Below are 6,000 nucleotides of genomic sequence, written 5' to 3'. Positions count from 1 at the left end.
TTCAATATTTAAAAAAACAAAACTGAGAATATCTGAGGTGACCTGAGATGAACTGTCTCTGAAGTGTCTTCCTCTCATGAAACCACAGCACATCCTCCGCTGACCTACTGCTGGAAATGTGCAATCCATTTACACTAGACCACATGTACGACAACCCCTCTCCTCCCTGCTTCTCCTTTCATATCTACACAGGCATGCACACACACATCTGGCCGGGGGGTAAATTAACTAATATTACATTCCCACAGAGGCTAATCTCCATGCCTCTACTGTGACAAGATAATAATAATAAAATAAGGGACAGCCTGAGGGACTCACTATAACATTCAAAAATGCATGGATTTATGTATAATTGTTTGAAACTGTACTGTACCGTACTGATTATTAATTGTAATATTGTAATATTAGATTAGAGCAGGAATACGCTGCACAGTCATAGACATATATATATATTTTATATCTCTCTCTTTATATGTCTATGGTAGCGTAGCCCTCCTCTTCCCCGTTGCCATGGTGACTCGTCGAATCAGGGCTCCATTGATGCTGTCTTTTTATACTTGTGGTGCACGCGCTTAACTCCAGGTCAAACTACTCCGAGTTGTACAAACTAACGCAAATCTGCTGTTCTGGAACCGAAAACTCAGAATTTCCTATCTCAGAGTAGATCAACTCAGAGTTCAGGGTTATACTCAGAGTTTGTTGAACCTGCTTTGTGAAATGGACCCCTGGTCTCTACTCTCTGGAAGGCATGTGTCTGACTGATGGACACTGTACACAAATCAAAGGTGGCATTTTTTTCCCTTTCCCATGACTAATGGGGTATTTTCTTTTGTTTATGTATGACCTGTAAATAAGTAGGAATTTTTGTAATAAATTTAATTGAGTGGCTTTTTTTGCTGGCATGTGACTTTTTATTTTAAATTAATCCATTGCTTTTAAAGTAGCTTTCATAACATTGTATTTGTTGTTGCTTGAAATATGACCAATGTTTTTTTTCACTGTAGTTCAAGTCTTACCCTAAAAACAAAGTCAATTTCCTAGGTTTCCCGGAATAGTGTGCTTTGTGAATAGAAAATCTCTTCATTTTCAGGACAAATATTAATCCCTAGTCTGGATGGATCACAAATACCTGATATACATTTTAATTATTTTGTTTAACGAGGGAAAGCCCCAGTGAGAAATAAACATTACCTTTAAAAGAGAATTCTGGTGAAGGCAGGCAGCAGTACAGTTCAATTACAGACAAAAGTTTAGAAACAACAGAGAACATATTGAGTAACAATCAGAACATTATTAAACAAAGACTGTACAGACATAAGAGTCTGCTTCTTCAGCATTTCATATCTGTTTAGAGAAACCAGCTTCTTCAGTTACATCCCTTCAGCAAAAATAATCAACTCCTGACAAACCAGTTCAGCCCTGTCAACCACTTTCATTTCGATCAGGAGATACTTATTTAGTGAAGAAGAAGAGTAAAGAATATATTAAATACGTGATGCACAATGAAGTGAGGGTTTAAGGGGGTGCTAGTGGCAACTGAAGAGGGGTGGAGGTACAGGGGCATGGAGTGAAGAGGAGGTGCTAGGGGCTCCTGTTGTGGAAGAGGCACTGTCGCTATGCCTCTCTACCGAGTCCTGTCTAGTGAGAAGCTGCATCACCATATTTCTGATTCTCTCAATTTGGTAATGTGTTGTGAGTGGGCATATGTTCAGCGGCAGGAAATGTTCTTGGTTTGAATATGGATGGTGAGAAGCTTGATGATGCTCCTAGTCCTGGAAATAGGAGGGTATTTTCCTTTGCTGTGGTCCCCACCTGGGTCCCTCCTTATCAGTTTGCTCTCCCTGATCCATATCCAATGCCTATAAGCCTCCAGCTCAAAGGACCATGTAGAAATGTGACTATGTGTTAGCCAGGTTATTAAACAAGTATCTGCACACCAGTTAAAGCATGAAGACCGGAGATGAGAGCCATTCAACCATTTACTGTCCATTAACAGGGTTTCCACTGCAGTAACTAACTAGATCCAGCTCTATGTCATGGCAGTGTAGGTAGGTGGTGTGTGCAGATGAATGGTGTTACGCTTCCCTCCGTAGCCTTATTCAATCTTTAAAAATTACAATCATAGTCAGACATAAAAATACACAATACAAGTTCAGAGACCATAATTAATCACATAAATTATACAACACATATTAACAATACTATTGTCGTGACCCAAGGGATGACCAAAGCTGCCATTGTTGCAGTGCTTAAATACATCAAGGAAACCAGACTGTTCCTATGGATGTAATATAATGGATATCATTATGACCTATGGATGGCACCAACGTGCCTTTAGGCATCTAGTCTGCAGGAAATCCAGAAGAAGAAGAAAAAAGCTGTCATTGTAGAGTGAACTTTGTTATACAGTCTATGGGTCTATCAAAAAATAACTCCAGCAGTCGGGTTGCCAGGTTGGTCAGACCTTGGGTTGCCAACTCCCTGAAAAAAAAAAGGGACACCTTATTGGCAGGTTTGCCTGGCGTAGAGAATCCTTTTAACCCTTTTTTTGTATATGTGAAGCGATTTTTTTTTACTATTTGACTCAAACCTGAATTGACTTAGATGCATATTTAAGTGCTATAAACACATAGAAAATAAATAATTATCAGCATTTTTTATACAAAAAAACAAAAGTTAACAGAATAAAATAAATATCTTTCCTGCTTAACTTAAAACTGTATAAATTAATATAAAACAACACAAAGCAGAACATAGTACACAATTAATGCAACAAGAAAAGTGCAAACATAAAGTCTGAGTAAAACTTGTGCCTCAAAGGCCATGACTGTAGCCTACAGTTGTAGTCAGTCCATTTGTTTTTTCCGTCTGTACTTCTTCTGAGCTCTTGCTGCAGCCACGAGCTGTTTGTCGTTCAGTGCCACAGAGTGAAACTCTGAGTAAGACATTTCATCATTTAGAGTGACAATAAGCTCTCCTTAAATTAATTATTATTAATTATTGTTTTTAATCGATGTATTAGTTTGATGGATTATTTATCTACTTAATGTACTCATCTAGCAATTGTACTTGTTTATTACATAGAAAATAATACAATAAATTGGTTTCGGATTCCCCTAGTTTTGGTGTCCCTTATGTTTCTTGTTTGCCCACTTCCCCGCCACTGGAAGCCGGTCACTTTAGGTCAGCGCACAGGCACAGTGTACTTCATAGATGGTATTGTGCACTTTTTCCACCCATGGTTTTCCTTCTAACCATTCCTCTAGGTATTTTTGCATTCTTTTCTGTTTTTTTCTTAGAGGAGTAGTTGCATTACTGCTAGAAGATGTACCGCCCGAGTCCTGTAAAGTACTGTCGACGTAACTGCCCTCAATGCTGCTTTGTTGTCTTCCGGTATCTTCTTCGCAAGCAACAGTGCCTCGACCAATGAGATGAGACGGATTCAGGCTTGTCATACTCGTGTGTGAGTGTTCTGTTAGCTCATTGGTCACAAAGCAGGAGATGCTGAGAATAAGTTTACCGTAAATTTTCTTATAAGGCGCCATTTATTCATTAATTCTATTGACAGTTTACATACTATGTTTGATTCTCACGGTAAAACGGCCTCTCTGGGAACCATCACCTTATCGTGGTGGAGAGGTTTGTGTGTTCCTGTGAACCTGAGGGCTGTGTTGTCTGGAGCCTAGTGCTCCTGGTAGGGTCTCCCATGGCAAAGTGGTCTCAGGCGAGGGGCCGGACTAAGAATGGTTCACAAAGACTCAATGGACAAACGAGAAAAAGGAAGAGAGACCCTGCCCGGAGGAAGCCCTGGGCCCCTGTCTGGAGCCAAGCCCAGACGGAGGGCTCGCCGGCGAGCGCCTGGTGGCCGGGTTCGCCACGGAGCCCGGGTTCCCCACGGAGCCCGGCCGAGCACAGCCCGAAAAAGTGACCTCCCTCCTCTCCATCCTGTGTGCCCACCACTCGCAGGAGGAACCAATTGGGTCGGGTGTGCTGGCTCTGGGGACGTGTAATGTCACCTCTCTGTCGGGGAAGGAGCCGGAGCTTGTGCGGGAGGTGGAGCGCTACCAGTTAGATCTGGTGGGGCTTACCTCCACAAACAGTCTTGGTTCTGGAACCGTACTCCTGGATAGGAGTTGGACCCTATTCTTCTCTGGAGTTGCCCAGGGTGTGAGGCACCGGGCGGGTGTGGGGATACTCACGAATCCCCGGCTGAGCGCCGCGGTGTTGGAGTTCACCCCGGTAGACGAGAGGGTCGCCTCCTTACACCTGCGGGTGGTAGGGGGGAAAACTCTGACTGTTGTTTGTGCATATGCACCGAACAGCAGTTCAGAGTATTCTGCCTTCTTGGAGACCCTGAATGGAGTCCTGCATGGGGCTCCGGTAGGGGACTTCATAGTTCTGCTGGGAGACTTCAACGCCCACGTGGGCAATGATGGAGACACCTGGAGAGGCGTGATTGGGAGGAACGGCCTCACTGATCTAAAGTCGAGTGGTCGTCAGTTATTAGACTTCTGTGCTAGTCATGGATTGTCTATAACTAACACCATGTTTGAACATAAGGATGCTCATAAGTGTACGTGGTACCAGAGCACCCTAGGCCAAAGGTTGATGATCGATTTTGTGATCGTATCATCTGATCTCAGGCCGTATGTTTTGGACACTCGAGTGAATAGAGGGGCAAAGCTGTCAACTGATCACCATCTGGTAAGTGAGCCCAAACGAGTAGTGCGAGTGAACTGGGAGCGTCTGGAGGAGGCCCCTGTCCGAGAGTTCTTCAACTCACATCTCCGGTGGAGCTTTTCTGGCATCCCTGTTGAGGTTGGGGGCATTGAACCGGAGTGGGCAATGTTCAAAGCTTCCATCTCTGAAGCTGCAGTGTTAAGCTGTGGCCTCAAGGTCTTAGGTGCCTCAAGGGGCGGTAACCCTCGAACACCGTGGTGGACCCCCATGGTCAGGGAAGCTGTCCGACTGAAGAAGGAGGCCTTCCGGGATATGTTATCCCAGAAGACTCCGGAGGCAGTTGCAAGGTACCGACAGGCCAGAAGGGCTGCAGCCTCTGCTGTGTCAGAGGCAAAGCAGCGGGTGTGGGAGGAGTTCGGAGAAGTCATGGAGAAGGACTTTCGGGCGGGACCCAGGTGCTTCTGGAAAACCATTCGACATCTCAGGAGTGGGAAACGGTACACAGTTTACGGTAAGGACGGGACACTGGTGACCTCAGCTGATGAGGTAGTCGGGCGGTGGAAGGAGCACTTTGAGGAACTCCTTAATCCGACTAACACGCCCTCTTTTGTAGAGGCAGAGCTGGAGGCTGATGGGAAATCATTATCAATATCCCTGGCGGAAGTCACTGAGATAGTGAAACAACTCCACAGTGGCAAAGCCCCAGGGATTGATGAGATTTGTCCAGAAATGCTGAAAGCCTTGGGTTTGGAGGGGCTGTCTTGGTTGACACGTCTCTTCAACATTGCGTGGAAGTCTGGGACAGTGCCAAGGGAGTGGCAGACTGGGGTGGTGGTTCCTCTGTTTAAAAAGGGGGACCAGAGGGTGTGAGCCAATTACAGGGGTATCACACTACTCAGCCTCCCTGGTAAAGTCTGCTCCAAGGTGCTGGAAAGGAGGGTTCGTCCTATAGTCGAACATCAGATTGAAGAGAAACAATGCGGATTCTGTCCTGGACGTGGAACAGCGGACCAGCTCTTCATTCTCGCAAGGATCCTGGAGGGGGCCTGGGAGTATGCCCATCCAGTCTACATGTGTTTTGTGGATCCGGAGAAGGCATATGACCGGGTCCCTCGGGAGATACTGAGGGAGGTGCTGCGGGAGTATGGGGTGAGGGGGTCACTTCCGTGGGCCATCCACTCTCTGTACACCCAAAGCGAGAGCTGTGTTTGGATCCTGCCCGTCTCCGCTCACTCAGCTGCTGGGACAAATAACGCCCCCTTCACTGAGGCTCCGAAGCCGCTGCAGGATTAGTCCTTAGTTAGAAACTCCATTTCATCC

Source organism: Echiichthys vipera, assembly GCF_963691815.1.
Source record: "Echiichthys vipera genome assembly, chromosome: 16".
In the NCBI taxonomy this organism is placed as follows: domain Eukaryota; kingdom Metazoa; phylum Chordata; class Actinopteri; order Perciformes; family Trachinidae; genus Echiichthys; species Echiichthys vipera.
The sequence above is the reverse complement of the archived record's forward strand: the minus strand, read 5'-3'. Positions refer to the sequence as shown.